We start from the raw sequence: 25,497 nt of genomic DNA, 5'->3' as shown, positions 1-25,497 counted from the left end.
TGAAGGACATAAAACGTCAAAAGGACACAAAAAATGATTGTACTATTCACATGTAGAATAGAAAAGAAATCTAGATTGTCATGTGATTGTCATGTTTTCCAAATTTCTTTCAAAGTGACAACTGATGAAACTAAATGATTTTTTTGTTTTGTTATTATGTAAAGTAGGAAGTGCGAATGACAAAACATTTCATTTGTATGAATTAATTAATTCGAGTTTATTTTACATTAACTCATTTCAACAGTTATTAAAACTATGATTGTTATACTCGTATTCGTACACACACATATTTATACGCAGACTAATTAAATGTTTTTAAATGAACACATGAATAAAATCTGCTTAGTAGATTGTGTAAAATTATGATTAATGGTTGTAATTATAACTGTTAAAAGATAATAAAACAACCTGTAAGTAACACTGAATCTTTTAAATTTAACTCCCCTTTAATAAAATTATATGTATTTTTCCCCCTGTCTTTTATTTTTAAGTTGCTTTAACGGATTATGTTGTTTTGATTGTTGCAAAACGTTCACCCAGTTCAACAACTGTACATGAATTTTTAAAGTTATTGTTACCTCTCTCGGAATTATATTAAAAAATCTGATGTGGACACCACCTGACTTCCTTGTACGCTTATTAAATTACATATATACATTTTTTAAGTAAATAAAATTTTATTTTACTTCTGATATTTTTTCATTGTTAATTATTAATAAATTAATATATATTTAAATTAAAAAAAAGCTAAAAAAAAGAGATGAAGTCTGTTTCGAACCGATGTGCATTCTCCGTGTAAGATCCAAATATTTTATTAATTAAAATTTTGTTTGGCTATAACTCTGTGGTGGACACCACATTTTTTGTGGTGTCGGTATCAGCATTTTATATTAGTTTATGTATTAATTTTGTTTCACGACACTCAAGTAGTTATGTGGTGTAAGTGAGAACGTGTCGGATCCGTACCCATGCACACATCGGTTCGAATCCGACTTCATACACATACATTTTTTTAACTTTTTTGTTAATTTAAATATATTGATTTATTAATGATACTAACCTCGGTAAATTTTTTTGAATTGACTTGAAAAGTACATTAAATTTTATTTCACTAATTTTTTCCATTTTTAATTTTTATTGTTATTATTGAATTATTATTTATAGTTTTTTTTTTTTACAATTAGAGATTAATAATTATTAGTAAATCAATATATTTAAATTAAAAAAAAACAAAAAAAAACTACAAAAATATATATGTATATGAAGTCGGATTCGAACCGATGTGCGTTCCACTTGTAAGATCCAAATATTTCATTAATTAAAAGTTTATTTTGGCTGTAACTCCGGTACCAATGAAAATAAGTATCACTTATGATATATCGTTGAAAAGTTCTCAATTAGGGCATATTATTGCAGTTAAGAAAAAGTCTAGAATACAAATTTTGAGCTTTCTTGGACATTTTTGGTCCAGTCGATGGCAATCAAAGTAGATGCATAACTAGATGTTACAACAAGTCGAAAATTGTAACATCCTACGACTAATCGTTTTTGAGTTATGCGAAGATGTCTACCTGAAACTAGTGAAAATGGATTCAGGGATGGTCAAAATGGATATTTCCGTTGAAATCTGAAACCCGACATTTTTCGCGATCACAATAATTCTTTTACGTCGTACAAGGAAGTAAAAAATGCGTTTAAATCAAATAAAGTTCTTGCGGTTGCCAGGAATTCTGTCGCCTAACTTCTCCGGTAAGCACTAGTTCCTTTTTGTTTTTTTAAAATATCATGACATTCTAGATTTGCTTATTAATGTAAGTTTTACTGTTTTTTTATCCAGTTGTTAAAAATATGTTTATAATAGGACCACTATGGTGTGGAATTACAGGAAGGGAATCATCAATTCTTTTCAGTTTCGTAAAGATGCGAAACCCCTTTACCCCTTAAAACAGGTTCCGATGAAAAAATAAAATATAGCCATAATCGAACTGTTCATTTTCAAAACGTGTTTTACCTTCATGAACAAGTAAAAATATTGAATAGTGGCAAAAAACTTTAGCCTCCTTATTTTTATCCAAGGCTCTGTACTTCCTTTCCCTTTACAATAAACAGAAATTGAGTTATTCCGATATTCAACTTAACTGTTCAAAATAATTTTTATCAACGTATTTGCTGGAATTTAAATATTTAAAGAAAAAAAGTTGATAAAAAATATTTGATTTAATAACAAAAAAATGACTTGTATAGATTGTATAAAAAAAGGATAATTTAATAAAGTAAAAATATAATTGAAAGTTTAATTAATAAAAAGTCACAGTTTATAGAATAATTTTATATAAGTAATTTAAATTGAATAAATTCTAATTAGTCAGATACATACTTTCACTATCTTACTTTGTCTGGTCAACGTCAGCATTATCACGTATTAGGTCATCTTCTGTTTCATCCATGGCATTTGTAATTTTTTAAAGGAATGAAATATTTCATTAGGGATTTTATTCCAGGTGATAGAAACCATTCCCTATTATTGAAGAGCTTTTAATCTTTCTGGAAGCAGTTAGAGGATGGTTTGCTGAATATAAGCACCAGTTTGCGTATTCTTTTCTTACGTCATCTCTGAAAGGTTTCATAATCTCGAACCATCGAGTGACTGGAGCCGGCTGTTCATACCGCCCGAGATTATCACCAATTCACAATTTTCTTTGTTAATTTATTTTTCGCTGAATTCGCTAAATGTCCTTTAAATTCATCCATTACAAGCTGCTTTTAGGTTTTCTGAGAATTCTTAATATTCTGTTCCACGCGACATTTACCCATTTTTCCATAATTTTCGGAAGTCATCTAACCATTCTTGTGGACATGCAATGTCATGTCATCGAGAAGTTTCTCGTTTTTGGGTTATTGTTTTCCTATTTAATATTAAGAATGACGGTAGTTTTTGGGCGTCTGCCGTGATACATAGCATTACACTAAGACGTTGTTTTTCTTATCCTATACTAGTGTTTTAATTCTTTTTCATCCTTTGAAATTGTGTTTATTTATGCGGTGTATCAAAGTAAAGGGAGTTTTAAACGAATTTCCTATATTCTTAAATTCATATCTGTGTTTGATTGATTTCCCTGAGACTGAACCAGCTTATCTACAAAATCCATAATAAGTTTCTGTCAGATTGAAGTTTATCTGAAAAAAAATTCCTCCCTATTCATAAATCTGTACTGGCCTCTTGATGCATTAAAATGTTAAATTTATCAATAGCCTTTTTGGGTTTCAATTGTAAGATTTTTATTGTTACGGCAGTATAAATCGAGCAATATAATCCTTTATTTCTGGAAATCTTACTATTTTAGGTCATGCGAAACTCTTTGTTGTAGATTTCCGATTAAAAATTAAATCACGTTGTTTACGGCATCGACGAACATTTGTTTCTTCTATATCGAACTTTCTGGCAGCTGATCTATTCTCATTTTCTTTCACGTATAAAATCACCTTCCTTTTTTATATTGGCTACGTAAGGAAGTCTTCTTGATGCCATTGCTAGGACACTGATGGATAAGACTGACAAAAATATAGACGATAAAAAATGTAGTTTGTAAAAAAATTAAATAACTAAATAATAGAAATAGGTAAGCACATAATAACCAACTTATAAGATAGACTAAATATTTTATAAAGTTTACCACATGCATTGGTATTTCTCAGATCATTATTAAAAACTAAAGGATTATTAACCTCTAAACAAAGTAAAAGGACTCATTATTGTTCCTTGCTTTTACTAATGATCCCGATATCATTGTGAAAAACTATCTAAGAAAATAAGTTAAAACTACTGAAAAAAACTGTATTAACTCTGGAAAGAGGATGCTTTATTTTCAATTGTTAACTTTCTTAAAATATTAATGTTAAATCGTAATAATGTAAAGTTCTTAAGGAATTAGAAAACAAAAACCTGAGGATTGTAAAAAATCTACAATAAACTTTTTTTAATTAAAAAAAAAAAAAAAATAGTTTGTATCTAGCCGCACCCGATTTTTTTTTTATATCAGAGGGAAAAAATGTCGCTTCTATTCAAGTAAATAACTGTCAGATATTACTGAATTAAATGAAACTACAATTAATTATTGTGCATTATCTTTTAATTATTTATCTGCATTAATTATTTTAATTGTTGCCGTAAGATATATTTACTTTTCACAAATAGTCTAAATTTGCGGTCAATTAAGCTTTCTTATTATTTCAGATTAATTTTAGTCTTAACTTATTCATCTCCGACATTCTATCTTAATTAGATATACTGCTTTGCGGATACCGGTGTTCTTTGGTGGTTCGGTTCACACATCTCAGGAATGGTCGAATTGATACTACGAGACAACACTTCATTTACACTCATTCATATCATCATTCATCCTCTGAAGTATACCTGAATGATAATTCCCGGAGGCTAAACAGAAAAAAAAAGATATACTGCTTATTTCATTTCCAGACAATACAATCACTCTTTCAAGATTCTGTAAGATCAATTTTACCCTCACATTCTCTTCCACCATACATATTCTTGCTAGAAAGCTGGTATAAATCTTGACGTATGAAAGTCAACCAAACCAAAACGCAATATGTTACGTTTATATTTCTAGTCGAAATATACCCTCCCATTTTCTTTTATAAATCCTTTTCCGGGATTTGATCATGTGCGCTATTTAGAGTAATTCTTTTACAACAATTAACATAAAACCGTATTGTTATCAGAGCTTCTTTTCTAATAAAACTAGTCAGTGTTGCTTAGTTGTAGTTTTCTACTACAGATTTTTAAAAAAAATATATTTTTATGATAAAACTTTGACAGAAAAGGTAAAATATTTAATATTTGTGTATTCTCAAAAGTTATATTTGCTAAATTATTATGTAATCACTTGGAACAAGCATGATACTGTTAAAGATAGAAGACTTCACACTCAACGATTCAAACAGATACTTCTACAATCTAAAAGTACTGTTTTTCTCAAAATTAATTATATACGAATACCTTTTGTGACGTATTTGAACTTAACGTGGGACAAGTATGTGGCTTTAAAAAATTTTCCATTATCGGACGTGTATGTAGATTCCAATAAAAAAACAATGCGATTACTGATATATGTGCACCAACGTATTTATGAAATACAACACTATTCACTATGACCTACGCATACCCTTCAAATTATACCAATATTTAAGACTAATTAATGAATTACTCTTGTCCATTAACTAATCGTTTGTCCCACCTCACAGTCTCTGACATTCTCGTAAGACGATTAATTTGACAATGGAACAGAGATATTCTTGATAAAATAATAATACGGGTTAGATCATAACCCATTAATTAGTTTCATTAAAAAATTATGCACACTGTATTGTTCTGCATAAAAGGATATCACTTCAATATTCAATATTTCATTATAAGTTCTTGATGTAAAAAAAAAGTGGTTTGAATTTGTTTTAATAATAACAAAAATATAGAGATAATAAAACGGTTTGTTATAATCTACTACCTCGAAAAGGAAGGTTTGTCAAGATTATTACAGGATTCGTTTTATTTCGATACTTCAAGCCTTCTTTAGTGAACACAAAAATAAAAAGTAAACCGGTTTCCTGTATAGTTGTTGGCATCTATTTCCCTTTTTTCTCAGTGACGATTTAAACTAAAAATCATGAAATTTGGCATGGACATTTACTATTTTTTCAGTTCGGAAATAATCGGAGATATTTGTTGATATATATATATATATATACACACACACACAGCACAGATTGTTCCGGGACGTGTTCGCCGAACTTCAGGAATTAATTCAGGACACCAAAATGAGTAAAAAAGTTAATATCGACATAAGTCCTATTTTTCTTTGTTTTCCATCTGGAATCCATTTTGTGATTTTCCAACAAAAAAATTATTTCTCAGGAACGGGTAAACCTACTTTAATTAAATTTGACAATTCTAAGTAGTGTTTTGTTCTACAAAATAAACAATATTGAAAATTCCACGTTTAAAAATTTCAAAATGGCGGCCATCTTAATGTTTTAATCTTCAATATCTTTTTAATTATTTGTTTGATCTAATTTTTACTTTTACATATTTATTAAGCATTTTATTTTTAACAAAGTGACACATCATTTGTAAAAATCCGTTGACAAACAATCGAGTTATTCCAGACAACCCGGCAGTGGTTGTAGAAGAATGGAGGTAGAAGAATTTTGTTATTTGGGTGGTAGAATTACTAAAGATGGACGAACCAGAAGCGATATAAAATGCCGAACAGCACACCCGAAACGAGCCTTCAGTCTGAAATATAATTTGTTTACATCAAAGATTAATTTAAATGTCAGGAAAAGATTTTTGAAAGTATATGTTTGGAGTGTTGCTTTATATCGAAGTGAAACTTGGCTAATCGGAGTATCTGAAAAGTAAAGATTAGAAGCTTTTGAAACGTGGTGCTATAGGAGAATGTTAAAAATCAGATGGGTGGATAAAGTGACAAATGAAGAGGTGTTGCGGCAAATAGATGAAGATAGAAGCATCTGGAAAAATATAGTTAAAAGAAGAGACAGACTTATAGGCCACATACTAAGGCATCCTGGCATAGTCGCTTTAATATTGGAAGGACAGGTAGAAGGAAAAAATTGTGTAGGCAGGCCACGTTTGGAATATGCAAAACAAATTGTTAGGGATGTAGGATGTAGGGGTATACCGAAATGAAACGACTAGTACTAGATAGGGAATCTTTGAGAGCTGCATCAAACCAGTCAAATGACTGAAGACAAAAAAAAATTAACTTAACTTCAATTTTATTGAATTTATTCTTAAAACAATAAAATGTGTTGGGCTTATTGGTTTATTACTTTAAAATAATCAATATTAAAAAAAAAAATTGCGTAATATAATTTTATTTTAAAATTATCAGATTATAAATTAAACTAAAATTTTATTTTTAACAGTTCTGTAAGTATTCTTTTAAAGTCTGGGAGCAGACTTTTGAGGGTGTTATTTAGTATATCATAATTTATTCAGTATGACTATAAACAAAAAGAAGATCCTTACAAATTTCGTATTTTTAAATTCAGCGTTTCTTTAAATGAAAAATTTACAATGCAAGCGCTGTAGGAAAAGAAGCGGTGTTAAGGAATGTGGATGCTATTATGCTATTGTAAGGAACCGTATGACTAATCGTTGTGATATCCTACTGGTGCTTAGATCCGTTTACTCATTCAGCTTTAAACTGACTTCCTTAATCGCGCGTATTTTGTCATCTTGATTAGTGGAATTATTTCTCTTAATTTTATGGTAATCTTTTTCTTCAGTTTTTAAATTAGTTATATTTATAAAAGTTAAGAATGGAATCTGTAATTAATTACCGAGTGGTAACTGACTTCATTTAAAAAAGTATTATAAATAACTATTTAGTTCTATAAAAAGTAAATTTCTAATTCATTATTTAATCCGTAAAAAAAACAGAGAGAAATACAAAGAATATATTACTGTTTTGTTTTTACCCCTGAAATTCTTATCTTTTTTTTTCTCTCTTATTAACGAATTTCTGTGTAAAATAAATGGAAGTACGGTTCAATAAAATTGGTATCGATGAAATCGTTGTTAAATTTACAGTGCCGTATCTCTTTTCCAAGATATCACAAAAATCCTTTATCAGTGGATTAATGGTATTAATGGATTAATAGTATTGAAGTTAGGAAAATAAATTATTTAAAGATAACAATTTAAACTAATGAGTGGTGTTGTTAGAAGTTGAAGAAAGATAAAGATGAAAGTTAAGAAGATGAATCAAAGTGCTATCGACAGATGATTTTAAAATTATATTCATTCAAATTGAACAAAACAATTGAGACCTTCATACTGACATGACGAATACGTTGACATTATTTTACCTTTTGACGATCAATTGTTATTTTTATCATTTTTGTTTTTAAAATTCAAGTTACTTTAATTAATGATATGTGAAGTAAATAATTATAATTATAACACATCAATGTTCCTAAGGATGGATTACTAATCCGAAAGCGCTCGAACATACTATTAAAGATTTATGGTAAGTGGAAACTATTATATAAATAAATTCAAAATTATGGCAGTAAACTGTGCGAAAATACAAACGATAAGGGCAGGATACAGTAAACCAATTAACATTTATACAAAAAAAATTAAGAATTAAACAAGTAAAAACAGTAATATACAGCTTAAAAAGCACTAATTTTAAAACACTAATAGAAAAGCCAGAGAGTAGCAATTATTAGGAAGAATCTAATAAAAAGAGACTATTATTATATGGTAAGATAGAATTACACTCGGAAAAGTATCTTCTTCAGTATTATGTTACTTCCTTATAGACGCGAAACATGCATACTAAGAAAAAGAGATTAAGAAAGGCTGGTCGCATATGAAATGTAAACGTGGATGAAAAATACAGTGGAGCGTAAATAAGAATAGAATCTCAATTAGAACAACTTAAAATAGTGAAGGTAATAGAACAGGACGCATCATGAGAGGAGACGAGTATTATTAAAACAGTGTTAGAAGGTGCGAAGAATAGAAAGCGCTAAGGAGTAGACATTTAGACGATTTAAAGAGAAATGAAAGTACAGTTTTAAAATTTAAAGTTCTAATGCTTGAAATAGAATAGAACGAAGACAGATTTTGTGCAAGAGATCCGCTTCAGGAAGGTAAGTTATTACGATTTTTTATCCGTGTCTTTCCTAGTAAATTGACTGTGATATGATAAAATATTTAATGAATAATTTTGCAAATGTGTTATTAAAATCCATAAATGTTTTATACATTTATAATTAATGTTTGTCCTTCACGTACAAACATTAATAAGAATTTATTAACATATCATACGTTTTGATTGGACAACTTTCGTTCTTATTTATGTAGTGAAAATGATACTATTAAATGAAAATTATGAAATTTGATTCAGTAATCTAATCGCATTTTATTTCTACATCTCTACTTATGTATTTACGTTTGGTATATTGGGTAATTCTTATATTTTTATTGAACATCTATAGCATTAATATTTAAAATTGTTATGTACAGGCCGGATGTTAAGGAGTGAAGTATACTTGGTGTAGGGGGTAATAGTTGTTATGGAAACGGCATTCCTCCAGCTCATCTCGTTGGCTAACAGCGTACGTTTCCTTAGAAACGTCTACCACTACCAGTTTGTTCATTTTCCTCGATTTGCCTTTCCTGGAAAGTACATTATGTATACGAGCCTCATTCTGTATCACTAGGTTTTTTACGTGTTCTTATTTTGTCAACAAGGATATTCTGTTATATTAATTGATATTGTTCTGATGACGTCGGCTATCTTTGTTGTTATATAAGCAACTTAATTATACTAAGATGAATAAATAAAGTTTAAGAAGAAGTAAAATTAGGAAAATTTAAAATTTCGTTCGTCGATTAATTAATACGTAATTTAAAAAAAAAGTAATTTTTTCCGTGCTATTTAATTGCACAACATTTTAAATATTAGAGTATACTTTTATTAGACTACTGTTATTAATAGTGCAATAACATTTTCATCTTATAATCAATTTTTTGCTTATTATCGTGTCTTATGATGTAAATTTTACTAATGCAGTATAACTTATATCCCTCCATACACATATATATACACAATAAATCATCTGCTGGCTGCTATTGCGATGTAATTGAAAGTTTCTATCTACTTTTAAAGGTAATGATGTATTTCTATATAGAATTGGTTAGTTATGACATTATACCAAGTTATAAATAAAAAGTAACATCCCTAAAGTATGTTTATAGAAGATAATTGCCTATCATGTATGATAGTCTGTTGTTTATACTTCAGTTTTTATTATATATTTTTGTATTAAATATTTGTTAGCAGATTTCGTCCTGTACTATTCGCTCAGACTCCTGTACATACTAATATGATGGTTGAATGTTACTCATATGAATGAATGAAAAGTTAAATGTATAATATAGGCAGTATTTATGAAGCCCGTAGCTTGTATTTGAAAGGATTAGGATACTCTATGTAGCATTTCGATCCGAGATTTTTTTTGTACAGTAACTATATACGAAGTAGAGCTCCTGATAGGGCCACTAACAGAACCCCTTTCGTACCACTCCGCTGCCTCCACGGAATTTGTGCGGTCATACTAAGGAAGTTCGGATCATAAGAGAAAAAGCCTCTTCTAATGATCCTCACTTCCGTAGTATGAATCCAATAAGTGTGTTGTAAAAATCCTTACACCACCGAGGAGGGAAGGAAAAGTTAAAATAAAGAGAAAAACCGATCTACTCATAAAAGAATAGGGTTCAATAACCTTTCGGTTTGTACACACTTTCGTTATCTTTAATAACTTGTTAGCTGATATCTCGTACAGCTTTGTTGATCGAGAACCTGTGTATAACTGTGCCACTTGTTCGTGTGGTGAGTGTATCTATAGCTTGTTACAATCTCTGAATCATCAGATTAGAAGTTTACGTAACTAAAGTCCTTTTAAAAAAATGCTGACGGTTAGTAATTTAGTAGTAACAACTATTACCATCTGCTTTACAGCAAATGGCATGAATACTTGAAACACTCTATAGTAATTCAAATACCTGAATATTAACGGACGGCCCTAAGAAATCGTAAAACATAGATAACATTTCATTATTTCCTAGAATAGTTCGCTTGTTAGCCCCTAGGTTAAACTTGCGACGCAATTCCGTATAACATATACAATCTACAGGGATTTGATGCACTGTTAGTTGGCATTCGCAGCGTGCACAAACGGTTGCATCTGTTTACGTCATGAGATATTCATGAGTGAGTCTATTCGTAAACGACAAATATTAAACTCCTCTCGACGGTTATTTCTGCTTGATGAGTTCCACGGTGACACTTTGTTTGCAGTTGGATGAAGTATATTGTTAATATTGTTGTATTCCATTCACTTTACCACTCATTATAAACCAATCTCTTTAAAAAACAGACAAGATCGTTCGAAGCGACACGATAGGTGAAAGGAGGCTGGAAACAAGCTCCTTGCCAAGACTGGAACGTGTACGTACCTCGTAAATAGCGAACATTTATGCCACTCTGACACACTTCAATTTAATCATGGCCTCAATAAATTTGTTTACATCCATCCAGACTTACAACATTTTTATAATATCAGCAGCTGAAATATTTTCTAAAATAAAAATAAAAATCGTTAGTTTTTTTTTAACAGCCTAGGCGGGCGGAACATCCTATGTCTCACTTTCTCGTTCGCTTTTTTGTTAAGTTTCTAAGGAGCAACAAATATTTTATACTCTTGCTTATGCAACCCTCTATATTGATTTAATGGAACACATATGTAAGATTTTAATCGAGTTTTCAAATTTAATATGAAATATAAGTAAATTCAATCATACATTCCAAAATTCCTAGATTATCTAATTCTATTGTCTGTTTGTAAAAAAAATAAAATGCTAGAGTAGTACTTGTATTTTTAAAATGGATCATTCACAGAAAAAATATATTGTCATGGAATTTTAATTTTTAAAGTTTTACCCGGATTTTTGTAATTTAAAATTAGAAACCAAATCAAATCTCTACTTTTTTTGTAAAATAAAATTTTAAGTAGTATTTTTTCTTTTAATATTTTTCAGGTTGTTTTTTAAATGTATTAAGTAAGTTTTTGTAATTTTATTTATTTTTTTTTTATGGAAGATTATTAACCTATTTCTTTAATCGAATGCCTTTTTATATTTTTTTAATAAAAATTAGTCATGTATAACATAATTGTGTCGTTTGATTTAGTTAATACAATGTAATATAAAATGAGATAGAAATAAGAAGAAGAAAAAAGTCGTCTTGTAGTAGCTACGTTACAGTTGAGACTATTCACTGATGGGTGATGATACCGTGAAATTGATTCTTAAAATTGGAACCACGCGCCATCAATCCATAAGTACCTAACCTTTTTCACGGGTTACTACCCGTCATGACTGATATTCTCTGTGCTTGTGCTTCATTCCATTGCCTTATCGATATTATTATTTTTTACTATTGATACATGATACGTTTGTTTTTATAAGCGTAAAATGATGACAAAATTGAGTGGACGTATTTTATTGATTAAGTTGATTGAAAAATTATGTGGAAAATTACATTTGATAAGATTTTCCTACAAATTTATTATATTTGATTCCATTAAAATTTCTTTATGCGTTATAAACTTATAAAAACATTCTTCTTCATATTATATTTGTTTTTTATTGTTCGTCTACATATCTCCAGTTTATTCTTCATTTTTAAAAGATTCTAATATTTTCCTTCGTGATCGAAAGTTTTCTAAAATCTAGTTTACCTATTTGTGGTTTACTTTTGTTATTATAAATAATGTGCTCTGTATTTTGAGAATCCTTTTTAATTACTTTTGGAAATGTAATGCATTGGTAATGGTTCATAAAGGTTCAAGGTTCAATAAAAAAATCATAGGAAAAAATTATCAGAAATCTGCTTGATCAATTCCATGCGCCAAGGTTTGCCCTAAACAGATATCGTATACTATCCCATCCACACTACTTTTCTGATTGTAGTACTTGACACACAAATTACGACTAACCTCAACTATATAAAATGAACTAGTATAGTACGAGGGTCGTTCAGTAAATAAAGAGACTGTTGAATAGTTATTATTTATTCAATCACAGTGAAAGTAATGCTACATTCAACATAATCACGGGCTATATTTAGGCTTATGTCCTATATTTCTGTGAGATTTCATATTCGAGTAGTAAAGAATTGTTTACCCTTTCTGTCTGAGCCATTCTTGACTCGTTAAGACTATTTCCGAACTTTGTGTCCAATTTAAAAGCTTTGAAAAGACCTAACAAAAAAATCTGATGCTGCGAAATCGGGATTTTAAGTTGGATATAGCAACTCTTCTCGACTCAATTTTTGAATAGTTCCCGTGTCTTTTGAAAGGTATGGAAACAGGCGAATCGTACCTTTTGAGATAGAATCCTGGACTTTTCCACTTTATTGCAAGATTCACTGCTTGTATGTTGTTCTTATAATTAATCGCAATAAATTGGACCTTTATATTCCCAAACACCGTTAGCTTCGCTTTACCGGATGACACGACATTTTTTCCTGCCGGGATAAATCGGATGTTTCCATTTCTTATTCTGACGTTTGGATTACGGCTCAAAATGGTGAATCCAGGTTTCATAATAAGTTGTTATACAATTTAAAGAAGGAATTTGCAATTACCTTAAGGAAAAATCCATTGTTTAAGTTCCGTACAAATATTAATTCGGGTCGTGTTTGTGATTTTGAATCAATCGACGTAGAACCCACCTTGATTGAACACGTTTGCGTATTCAGCTTATTAATAATAATGGAATTGGTAGTGCCGATACTCGCATACAAATTTGCCATTATTTTATGCATCTGTTCTCACGAGTAATATCATTAATGCGATTTCCCAAAATGTCATTCGAAACTTTCATCGGTCTTCTGCTATAAAAGAAATCAGTGACACTTATTCTACCCGTATTAACTGTTCAATCCACGTATAAAAATTTGCGCGGTTAACACTTTCTACCTTACTATTTTAAAATCCGATAGTGAATTTTGGCCTTTACAAGAGGTTATAACAATGAAAATTCTTTTCGAACAGCTGATATTTTCTATGTGTGATGCCACTTTGAACGTCAGACACTTTCAGTTTATTTTACTATATAGTTTTTTCCGCTCTTGCCATCTATCTCTTTATTATTCAACTATCCTCTTACACAGAACTGTAAAAAACTGATTTACAGTGAGAACGTTACATGTTGTTTACTTTTGTCATTAAATTAGTTCGAATATTTCATCGCTGATGTTAAAAATCGTTTAATTTGATCCGAAATCCAAATTTAATTATTTTTTTTCTTAGAAAATAAATTATATCTTTTTACGACATTTTATCGGCAGTATTTGTAAAACGCCTAAAAATGTTTCAGTATGGTTTTTTCAAGTTAGCTCGAACACTAATCACAATTTTGGGAAAGAAATGTCTGTCTATATTATTTAACATCTTTAACGGAAAATCTGTATTTATTGACGGAGCGAGCAAAGTTTTGTTTTGCTTATTTATATGTTACGCAGCTGTTCCAAAAGTGATTTCTGTTATTTATGAAATTCTATTATGAAATGGAAAGATGTATTTATAACAAAATTTTGAAAAATGTTCTGCATCAATATAGCTACTAGGATGTGGTGCAAGGCAAATTACAGTCATTAAGCCACTCTCTGTTGACAGATTAAGCAACTGAGCCAGTAGTTTTCCCCTTCTTTTCTAACACGTCCTATTTCACATCTCCAATCTATCTCTTACCGACTATGAGATTGACAGTTATTCTTTCGTATTCTACTCCATCTTTAAACCTGATATTTGTCTCTGAGACCGTTCTCCTGTTATTGTACAACGTAATCTCAGTTGTTAGCGGATTCAAAATTTTATATTGATTTTTGATAATCTTATTTTTTTTTCTCTCCTTGAATACCTCATTTACAAAAAGGTAGGAAAATATACAAAAAAAAAAAAAAAAACGTGGAAATGTGATTGGCTTTCAGTCAACTATGTCCAGTAATGTGCCTGGAAATAAAGCTTACGTTGCTGTTAATTCGTTAAGATTATTTTTACAACTGCCTATACGTTTCACAATTAATTACGATCAACAATCTTTGAGTCACATTGTTTTACTTTTGACTTCATCAGTTCGATTCATTAAGAGGTCAGTTTGTTATATATAAAAAAAAGGTTTCAATATGAAATGAGCGAGGTTGTTTACAGAATTTTTGGTAACTATTATTTTTTCGTGCAATATCAGAAATTAATATATATAATTTAATTACTTTCTAGTAATAGTTATACTTTTTAGTGGTAATTGTAAAAACTCGGGTTTTTACAAATTTATAAAACAAATTTTACTGGAAAAAAATTATTTTTTTAATTGCACTAATTAACGTTAATTAGTGCAATTTAAAGCAATTACTATTAGCAAGTAATTTAAAACAGTTACTATTAGCAAGATTACTTAAAATTGTAGCATGTTAGTTAAGTTTTAGGGATTACAGTTCTGACCTTCCACAGAATTCTCGTTTCCTTAGATAAATAATTTATATTTTTCTTTCAACAGATTTTCCACTCGTTTCGTATAGTGGATGCGACAAATGTTCGTCAGGTGTTATTTTCCTAGTTTTTATTTTTGTGGGGGAGGGAGATATTTAATATTATTTTTTTTAATAAAAAATATATTGATAAAAATGTTTGAACAGATTATTTTTCGGATAAATTATGACCTTTGGTGGTAAAAATTTTAGAATGTTTTATTTTGCGGGTATATTTCGGAGAGACGAACTTGACTGCATAAATTTTAAGCATTGTTAATGGCAAGTATGTAAAGTGGAACTATTGTTGTATAGTAATGTTCATCCGATGATGTGTCTATTTTACTAGGATATTCCTGGGTTCCAAACTGGCAATATATTACATTGCTACCACTAAATAATACTAGACCTAATAATTATCCCTTAACACCAAACCACTAACTATTAAGCTGCAATTCAACACAGTACGGTCTAAGTCGACACCACAACCTACATAATACATATACATGTTTTAACCGCTGCTTGTTATATTGTGTCAGTTAATCAGAGATGTACCGTATGTGAATACTGATTACTTTTAAAGTGTGAAGTTTTAAATTTTCCTTTTTGAATGTCTATTTTTATAACATTATAGCATATGTAATGACTGTTTTTAATATAAAGCGTAGACAAATGATGAAGATTAACGCGAATTTATGTATTTAATACTTTTTTCTGAAAAATTAACTCACTTCTGTTTTCTTTAAACTTACACAAAAACGTGTAAAATATTTGATTTTGTTACTAATATTTTCTGCAGGCTTCTGTTAATAAAAGTCCAGATTAAGAAGGTGCTTCCAAACCAACCAGGGAAATATCTTCCTGACTTCCTACTAGCATGTTGTCAAATACTTCTGTTATATCTCATCAATTTAAAAGTCAGATTTATATAATGTTTTGAGATTTAAATGCATCCCACGAATTAAACAATCTAGTTTTCTACACACAGTTTCTTTTATTATTAAAGTTTGAATTGTATTATCCTTACGTTTTGCCTGTGGGTTACTAGTTAAAACTTGCTTATTAACCGCGAAACAAATTACTGTTAGCTTGAATCCTTGTGTTTCCAATTTACTTAATCGTTGGGTTTTAATTTAAAAATTGTGCAGTTTCATTTTGATTCAAAGTAGCATAAATATGTAATTGAACCTCATTTTCTATATTTCCACCTGTTTTGAGATTATAAAAGCCATAAAGTACATTTTGGTTGCGTTTCACCCACAAATTTATTAACCTTAATTAACAAGAATTTATATATAAACATATACGTATATGTTTAAATAAATTAAAAAAATTATACTATATAAAAATACTATGTACAAAATTGTCACTAGACCGCTCTTCAGTTGTCTTATATTAAACAGCATTGGTTTTTTGGGCAGCCGTTTTTGTTTTAATTTTTAACAGATTTAAAACTTGTTTTCCAAATTTATAAACTATATATGCCAAGTACATAATCTAGAGTACATATCATAATCACCTGCATTGAATAGAATGAAGATAGTTACGTGTCATTTTTTTTTTATACAAAATACCCAAATATTATAAAAAATTCGACCTTCAGAAATGGTGTACGTTGATTCGCTCTGATACTTGTAGGCGTGTACAGTACTCCAGGAACTTCTCAGATTTTTTCTGCAATTCCTGAAGATACTTTAAATATATTATTTACTATTATTATTTATACATAGACGTGAAAGCCTTAATAAATATATCTGAATTTGTCAATTTTTGTTGAGTTACTTAACTTGAATAACTTTTTTTTCTTTTTTCCCCGCCCCCTGGAGCCGGATACGCGACTAAACATAAACTCGGGAACACCGAGGGATGTCATAGCCTCTAACTACCTGGTCGGGAACAAAGTTCCCGCCAGTGCCGGGACTCAGTCTTTTAGGTGTCATACCGCTAGTAAGGGGACCCCCAAAGGATCCTCTCATCGGTACTCGGTATTTATACTTTGCCTACAAGTATCAGAGCGAATTAACATACACCGTTTCTGAAGGTCGAATTTTTCATAATACTTTGGTATTTTGTAAAAAAAACCCCTGATAAGCAAACTATCTTCATTCTATTCAATGCAGGTAATTATGATAAGCACTTAAATTATATATTTGGTATATATCGTCATATAAATTTGAAAAAGAGTTTTAAATCTGTTAAAAATTAAAAAAAAAAAAACAGCTGCCAAAAAAATATTGCTGTTTAATATAGGATAATTAGACAGGGTGCTAGTGACAATTTTGTACATAGTATTTTTATATACTAAATTTTTTTTAATTTATTAAACATGTATATATATATATATATATATACACGACTTGATAACTTAACTCATTTAATGTTACGATGCTATATTTAAATATAATTCTATATCATTATTATAATTGGAAAATTTATTTTAATCGTCTATCAGTGACTAACGTTTAATTTTATTGATTTTTATTACATACATATACTGTTAATTATTTTTTCTCTTAAAATGCTCTTTAATAAATTGCACGATGGCGCCTACTTTTTAAAAGTTTTATTTTTCTGTTTTATATCTATTTATTTACTATTATATTTTATCTTTCTGGAGTTAAATATATGCAGATTTATTAGAAGATTTAATAATTTTTATGTTGGAACTGAGGTGGATTCATTTATTATAATTTGTTTAAATTATATAATACACTCATCATCTGTAAAATTGTTTTATACGTATGCTTAGAATTTATGTTTGTTCTTCAGAAACCTAACCATTATTGGTTTAATCATGATTTTAATATTCTAGTCACGTTTAATATAAATGCTTTGCAATATATGTCTTTATTTTATTAGTATTATTCCTTGTAGGCCCATATATATATATTTTAATCCACTTCCTGTACCTCTGTAGTGAAATATATATTGTGCATTGTCATTATTTATTATTATTATTGTTACTGCTATGTTGTTTTCAGGTACTGTCACCTACTTTTGTATATTTAGTAAGTCTTGTAATAAAGTACCTACTTACTATAAATAATGGTATTTTGATTTTTTTGTTTATTTATTTAAAGGCCTAACGTACGGTAATATTATCTATATTAACAGTTTTGTTTAGATATTATATATAGTAGATTTGCTGTTGCGTAGTTCGCCTAATATTAGTTTATGTTTTGGAAGTAAGTCGCCGTACTTATAAATGATATAATATTCATTTGAAAAATATCAGATCGGTAATTTTCTTTGAAGTTTTAATTTTTTATTTTTATATTACAGTTATTAAGCGAAAGTATTAGGTTATACTTTCATTATGCAACAAGTTTGTTGTTATAAAATGAAATTAAACGATTGTTATCGAGTTATCTGTTCATTTTATTACTATTTTTTACAAGAATACAATGGGAAGAAAATGATAATATTTTCTACGTGAACGTTACATGATTTTGTTACTGCTGCGTAAAAGAATCTATATTTACATTGGAAGAAGATAACGGTCAATTGTTATAATAAAACTCTTAAAAATATGAATTTCTATTCTGATTTTAATTTCTTTTTATAGAAGAAAATTTGAATATCTAAGAATATTTTCTAGATGTTGAATAATGATAAGTTATAAAAACTCTAAACCTTTTACTGCAGCATTTCTTCTTCATCTACTACAGCATTTTTGTTATATTTGCTTCCTTTTTGTTATATTTTATTTTTTCCTAACTAATGAACAATAAGCAACCCCCCCCCCCAACGACACAATGAGATGAAGATGATATGTAAAGTAAAGTCTTGTACAGATTTAAGCCCACCATTCCTAAGACGTGAGGTTAATTGAACCCCAACCACCAAAGTAAAGCGGTATCCACTATCTAGTATTAAATTTATTCACTAGCAACCAAAATTTAATAAACCTCTCAACCTCCGACTTCGAAAATCAACTGTTAAGCAATTGATTTGCGACGAAGACTTAACCAATAGACTAGCCCGGTGGGCTTTAGCGTTAGCTTTCTCATAAAAGTATAATTATTTGGAGTCGGTTTCTGATAGATTAAAATACTCATATGTATTCCATAAAATAAGTATTTATTTGTAATATTGTGGTATCGTACGTATTTATTTATTTAGGAAATAAATTTATAAAACTTGACTAAAAAAAAAGTCCTGGATTAGAAAACATACCTGGAAGTTCCAAAGAGCAAAACAGTATTTTTAGTTATTCTATTGGATTATCCCCACTATTAATGACGTTAAAACTATTACAGATACAATTTTTTTGACGTTACTTATTAGTTTTTTTAAATTTCTAAGTTTATTTGATATCGTGGCAATTTGTTTAGTGACGTTTTCAAAGTAAAAAGTAAATAAATTAATATACATTTATGTAATTAATAACCAAAAGCTATTTATGATTAAATTATTTAATATTTTCTTTGACGTAAGCCTAATTATATGTTGTATTTGCTTACTGATAAATAATAATTATCAACAATATTTTTATTATTGTGATTACAATAATAAAATTCATGAATCGTGTTTGATTATGCTTTTATCGAAAATTCTACGGTTAAATTACATCGTAACGTATCTATTTTACCCTGGGAATTTCCTGAACGTATTTTTTTTAAAAGTGGTTTTATTTTTTTCGTCATGCATTTTAAATATTAAGTTATGTAATCTTTTATTTATATAAGATATATTTTATAGTAACCTACGTATTATAAATGCATATTTTAAATTATCGAATTAATATTTTATTATTTATTTGTGTTTTATTTAAAGCAAATTTGTTTTATTACAACCGCAAATTATTTTATTACGATTTAATCGATGTTTTGTGAATCGTTATTAATATGTTGGTACTGCAAAAAATAAATAGAATGTATTGTATCTTTTTTTTTTCTAGATCTTTTCCTATGACTTTATTTAGAAACGTAGTAACTTACTTCATAATAACGAGGCTCGGCTGATAAATTTTGCACAGTAGCGTGCTATACGGAGACAAAATGTACTATCGAGTTGGGCGTGGAAGCATATGATAGCTAAACTCTCCCTCTACAAACCTGCTATAATGCGTTGAAATGCGTTTATCGGTTTGCTTTTAGTAGCAGTTAAATTGGAGTCGAGTACGGTCAATATGTCAACACGGTCAAAACAGCGCGCAGTGATCGATTTTTTAACAGCAGAAAATGTGAATAGTACGAATATTTTTCATCGTTTAAAGCAGTTTACGAAAGTGAAACTATTGACAGATGGGTGAACAGGTGAACAGGTGGGTGTTGAAATTTCGTGAATGTGAAGCTGGTAAAGCGACAATTGAAAATGCACCTCGCAGCGGACGACCAGTTTCTGGGACTGACGAGAAACATTGTAAGGAGGTGGACGATTTGCTTCAAAGTGACCGGCAAATCACCCAGCAACGCAATATTCAATATTGTGTCCGGGGATGAGAGTTGGGTACATCATTATGACCCAAAAGAAAAATGGCAAAACATGGAATACAGACATTACGAATCGCCAAAACCCCAAAAATGTAAAATTTAAGCCTCGACAAAGAAACTCCTTTTTACGGATTTTGGGATGCCAAACACGTTTATGTGACTGGAGTATCTGGAACATGGAACGACTGTGAACTCCGAACGGTATACTGAGATGTTGAGACATCTCAATAGACGAGTATGTCTATTGACGACGAGTATGTCGCGTTCGAAAGATCACCATTCCCATAATCTTGCAACATGATAATGCGTGGCCTCACACATCGCACGCCACTACAGAGGCTTTCCGCAAGCTGAAGTTTGAGCCTGTTTCGCATCCGCCATACTCGCCGGATTTGGCTCCGTGTGACTTCCACTTCTTCCCTCATCTCAAAAGGGATCTCAAAGGTAATCATTACACCATCGAAGATGAGGTGAAGGAAGCTGTGGCAACTTGGATCCGAGAAAGACCGCCAGAATTTTTCAGTGACATGCAAAAACTTGTCACATGTTGGGAAAAGTGTCAGTGTAAACGGGGGTTATATTGAAAAAGAAATACTGCATTTTTTAGCTAAGGTATTGTACTTTAATTCATTTTTTATTTCATTCCAATATCTGTTTTCATTCTCATGTTACGAATATATGTGCAAACTTTATCAACCGAGTCCTGTACAGTAAAAAATAGCGGACGGCCTTAGTTTTATTTTCCATCCAGTTTTCTTTTTCTATTGATATAGTTAAAAAACTAATTACTTTGCTTACGAGCAAAAATTTCTGTTTAAAAAATCCCTTATTAGTTGTCTAAAATTAATGTTTTCTAATTTTCTAGTAATTAATCACCAAATTTGTGAATTTTTAGTCTAAAAGATTTTTATTAATCAGTCATTTTTCATCCTTTCAACTCTTTTTCAGTAAGGATTGTTATTTTTATGAATTAAAGATAGATAAATTAATTTATAGGTTTTGATATTCTCAATTATAAAATGTGAGTAATGGTTAACAGTAACTATTAGTAAGATATGAACGAAGTAGTGTTCGAAAAAGTATTATTTTTATGTTAAATTTACTTATGTTAGGAGGAAGGTTCTATAAAGGCCTCGTGATGGCGTAGACTACGTAGTTATTGTGACTGCTGGCCAGTGGACAAGACGTCAGAGGAGGATGAACTATTTGCACTGGAACTTATCCGAAAATTCTATTGGAATTTTTTTTTTATATATCATTTCATCAACTACGTAATAATAATTGTTTTTCATTTTTATATATGTTTTCTTATACAACTTTAAAAAACGAATATGCTAGGGGTTTTAATTTTGTTTTTATAATCATTGATTCATTGTACCATGATTCCCTATTAATATTTCTAATTATCATTTAAATTTTTTATTAATAAAGATTATTTCAATTTTTTCCTTCTTTCGGAGTGTTTTTTTTATTTTAATTAATTTATATATGATTTGTTGTAATCTTTCATTTGCTTTACAAACTCTCAGATTGGCATATTAATTCGCTTGTATTGTCAACAAAAAATAAGATTATTAAAGCCAAATAGAATTAAAAATTTTTAAAAAAAATATATCGAAAGAACAGTTATTTTATATTGTGTAAAAAATAGGTAGTTATAATAAGAGTAAAATATGATAAAATTCATCCTAAAATTGAAAAAAAGAATGAGAAAACAACGTAAATTATTACCATTACTACTCGATTGTGTGTAATATCATTAAATATTAGAAAAGAAAGTTAAACCCGGACTTAAGTCTAAGATAAAAAGTATTAAAATTCGTTCGTGGTGTTTTTTTTTTTTTTGAAAACGTACCTCACTAGGAGATTCAGATATTAAATAAATAAGAGCAAAAAAGGTTTGAAATGTAAGGTTTGAAACGAAAATGATAATATACTAGTACTACACAAGCGGTATGATGAAAAAACGGGAAAGAATTTAAGTGAAAATAAAGAAAAAAAATTATACAAACGTGTAGATCCCGAAACGCTTTTTTTGTTATAACTTGCGAAAAAGTTTTCCCCTATTTTTGCTTCAAAAGTAAAATTAAATCCTACTGAAATTTTTGTGATCTAACTTACAGGCGTAAATTTGATGGTTTTATTTGAAAAAATTAATAAAAAACCCTAAAGCTGTATTCCTAGTAATTTTCAAGAAAATTGTTTCAATAGAATCGCAAAACAATTTTTTAGGTTTTACGTACAATATAACTTCGTTCAATTACCAATAAAAAAGAATTGTTGAGAATTTAATTCTGACAAAATTTATATAAGTAAAGTAAGATAAACGTATATAACAGTTTATTAAAAATAACAGACCGAAATGTGGCAGAAAGATAGATATTGCATTATAATTTTACACCAAAACAACAATCACTTCAATTTTGGAAAATACTTGGAAATAAAATCAGGTATTAAAATAAAAATAAATAAATAGAAAAATTAATAAGGCTGTAATTTAATAACATTATTTAAATTAAATTGTTTTATGTTAAATACATTAATAAACAAAAATTCATTGTTAAAATGAAACCTTTCCGTGTTTATTTGAACTTTTGTCTTTTTTTTTCGCTTGTTGAAGCGACCCTGAAATTCTTTTGTTTCTTCGTGAAACAAATTTTATTGTTGAATCGCGTTCTGTAATGTAGACTAGACAAATCTTGTCCGTGTTTATACGATCTATAAATAAATTTTGTAGCTTTAAATTTTTCGATATCGTTTTTTTCCCTTGAGATGCCGGAGAATTGATTGAAAATCATTTAACTAATCGTAGGCGTTCTATTGTTCTTACCAAATTATTTTAGCGGTATGTGACATATGGCTTGAATTATATCTTGCCTCTATTTCTGTACTGACATGAGAAGGATCCTGAAAAAAAAACACTCAAATGACAAACATACCATACATAACTTATCATAAAGACATTTTTGATTAATTAAATTACAACAGAAAGTAAGAATAATTTCTAACTTCATTAGACCAAACTAGTTTATTTATAAAATTTATTTATTTATAATTAGTTTTAATTCAAAACTAAAAATGTTTATGAATTCGAATTAAAAAAAAATAAAAGTAATTTTTTTAAATTCATTTTTTTTATTAAGTCGCTTGGTGATACACGTGCTGTAAAACGTGTACCACTACTAGAACGGTAACACATGGTTTATTGATTACTGATTTACTGCTTCTGTTTTGATTATTAGTTTATATCGATGATGTAGTACGAATATAATACCATAGTTATTATTTGTTCCAATTTGAATAAGTAAAAATATCTTAGTTTTTATATGAGATTATAATGCGGTCTTAGCTTTGGTATAGTTATCGATAATTGAGTTTTGTATTCTTTTACGAATATTGTACGCTGCCTTAATATTTCATAAACATTTTCCTCTTGATATACTATAATAAATTCTGAATGGTGTTAATCAGCGGATTTATGTTTGTAGTCATAATCAGCGTAATGTGTTATGTTGGTATATTTTTGTAGCGGTTAGATAACAGTTAAACATTACTTTGTATTAATGCGTTTTAAAATTTTTGTTAATTAATTCTCGGTACTTTAACCTACTTTTTTGTTTTTCTTTTTTTTCTTTAAATGTTATTGTAAAGTTTAAAACTATGCGTTTAAAAATGTTACTGTTGTAATAATAAAATAACCAGAACGATTATTGTAACAATTTAGTTTATTTTTGAAGGTTATTTAGATATACGTTTATTTATTTAGTTTTGCTATGAAATTTATTATCCATGTTTGAACTATTTTAGTATACTAACGAGTTTTACTTTTAAAAATATATTAAGTTGTTTTAAAATGTAACTTGTTTTATACATATACTGTGTTGATCGATTATTACGAAATAAGGTTATCACGTTATAATGATCAAGATTTTAATTTTCTATTATTACCATTATAACAACGTTTACACTTAACATCGTTTTCAGACGTGTAATATAATTGCGTAGAGGTAAGTTAGCGATGATAAAATTTAACCTAATTATTAAAATTAATTTGTCGCTTCTATTCTTATTTTTATTTTCGTAATTCATTCCTTTACATCTCTAAAGAAATAATTGGTATCCTTTTACTCAGCATTACCCTCTCCCTATTATTATAACTCATCACTTGACTTCCCTTTTTTTGTTTTCAGTCAAAAGAGTGTTAATTGAGCTTTCAACCACATTGACGCCACCCTATACCATCTGTTTTGTCTACAAATGAGGCGGAAGTGTTCTAATTGTGGATTTTTAAACTGTTCAGTTTTTGAAAAGCAATATTGTTATTCAAGTTTAAAATGTGTTTTATTATTTCGTTCTGTAGCTATTTTTTTTTTAAATACTGTGTAGGGATTTTTTTAAAAATTAAATATACTGTTGAGAGATAAGTGCAATTCTGAAGTTGATACTCAGATGAGCGGACGTGATTAAAGTTATTTGACAGGAAAGATGTATTACAGATTTTTTTCGAAAGGATAGAACGATATACTGCTTCATCATACTTTATTTCACAGTTGTTTTTTTAACAGAAAATTCATTGAATTTTACCTATTTAATTTTACGTAGATTAATCAAATAACTAGTTATATCTCGTTTAAGAGATGACGATGATTTGTCTTCTGTAGATATTCTAGGCTTTCCGTAGAGTTTTTTTTTGATGGTCAGCAGTTTTATTTTCTGGGAGCCCAGCCAGATTTTCAGAAATGTACTTATGCTTTTTAGAGTCTATATGCATTATGAAGCTGGTGTAGCCGTACGGATTAAGGCGACAGTCTAGGCAAAGGTCTACTTTGTAATATAAATAGGTTATTTTTTTTCTACTCGTGGACAATTTAACTTTTAATCAATCGAGTACTTGCTTTGGACATTATACCAAGGGG

At 29.1% G+C, this 25,497-nt stretch overlaps 1 protein-coding gene and 1 long non-coding RNA gene across 4 annotated transcripts in view; one reads left to right on the top strand and one right to left on the bottom strand.

Annotated features, from left to right (window-relative positions):
* Nucleotides 1–25,497, top strand: part of LOC142329369 (uncharacterized) — a 502,750-nt gene that overhangs the window by 45,577 nt on the left and 431,676 nt on the right. The gene's annotated exons all lie outside the window — the stretch shown is intronic.
* Nucleotides 1–25,497, bottom strand: part of LOC142329370 (uncharacterized) — a 115,624-nt gene that overhangs the window by 73,604 nt on the left and 16,523 nt on the right. The window contains exon 2 of the long non-coding RNA XR_012757482.1: nt 23,412–23,488. This is a non-coding gene — a long non-coding RNA (uncharacterized LOC142329370). The remainder of the gene's footprint in view (nt 1–23,411; nt 23,489–25,497) is intronic.

The sequence above is a fragment of the Lycorma delicatula genome, chromosome 8 (assembly GCF_047948215.1).
Source record: "Lycorma delicatula isolate Av1 chromosome 8, ASM4794821v1, whole genome shotgun sequence".
In the NCBI taxonomy this organism is placed as follows: domain Eukaryota; kingdom Metazoa; phylum Arthropoda; class Insecta; order Hemiptera; family Fulgoridae; genus Lycorma; species Lycorma delicatula.
The sequence above is the reverse complement of the archived record's forward strand: the minus strand, read 5'-3'. Positions and strand labels throughout refer to the sequence as shown.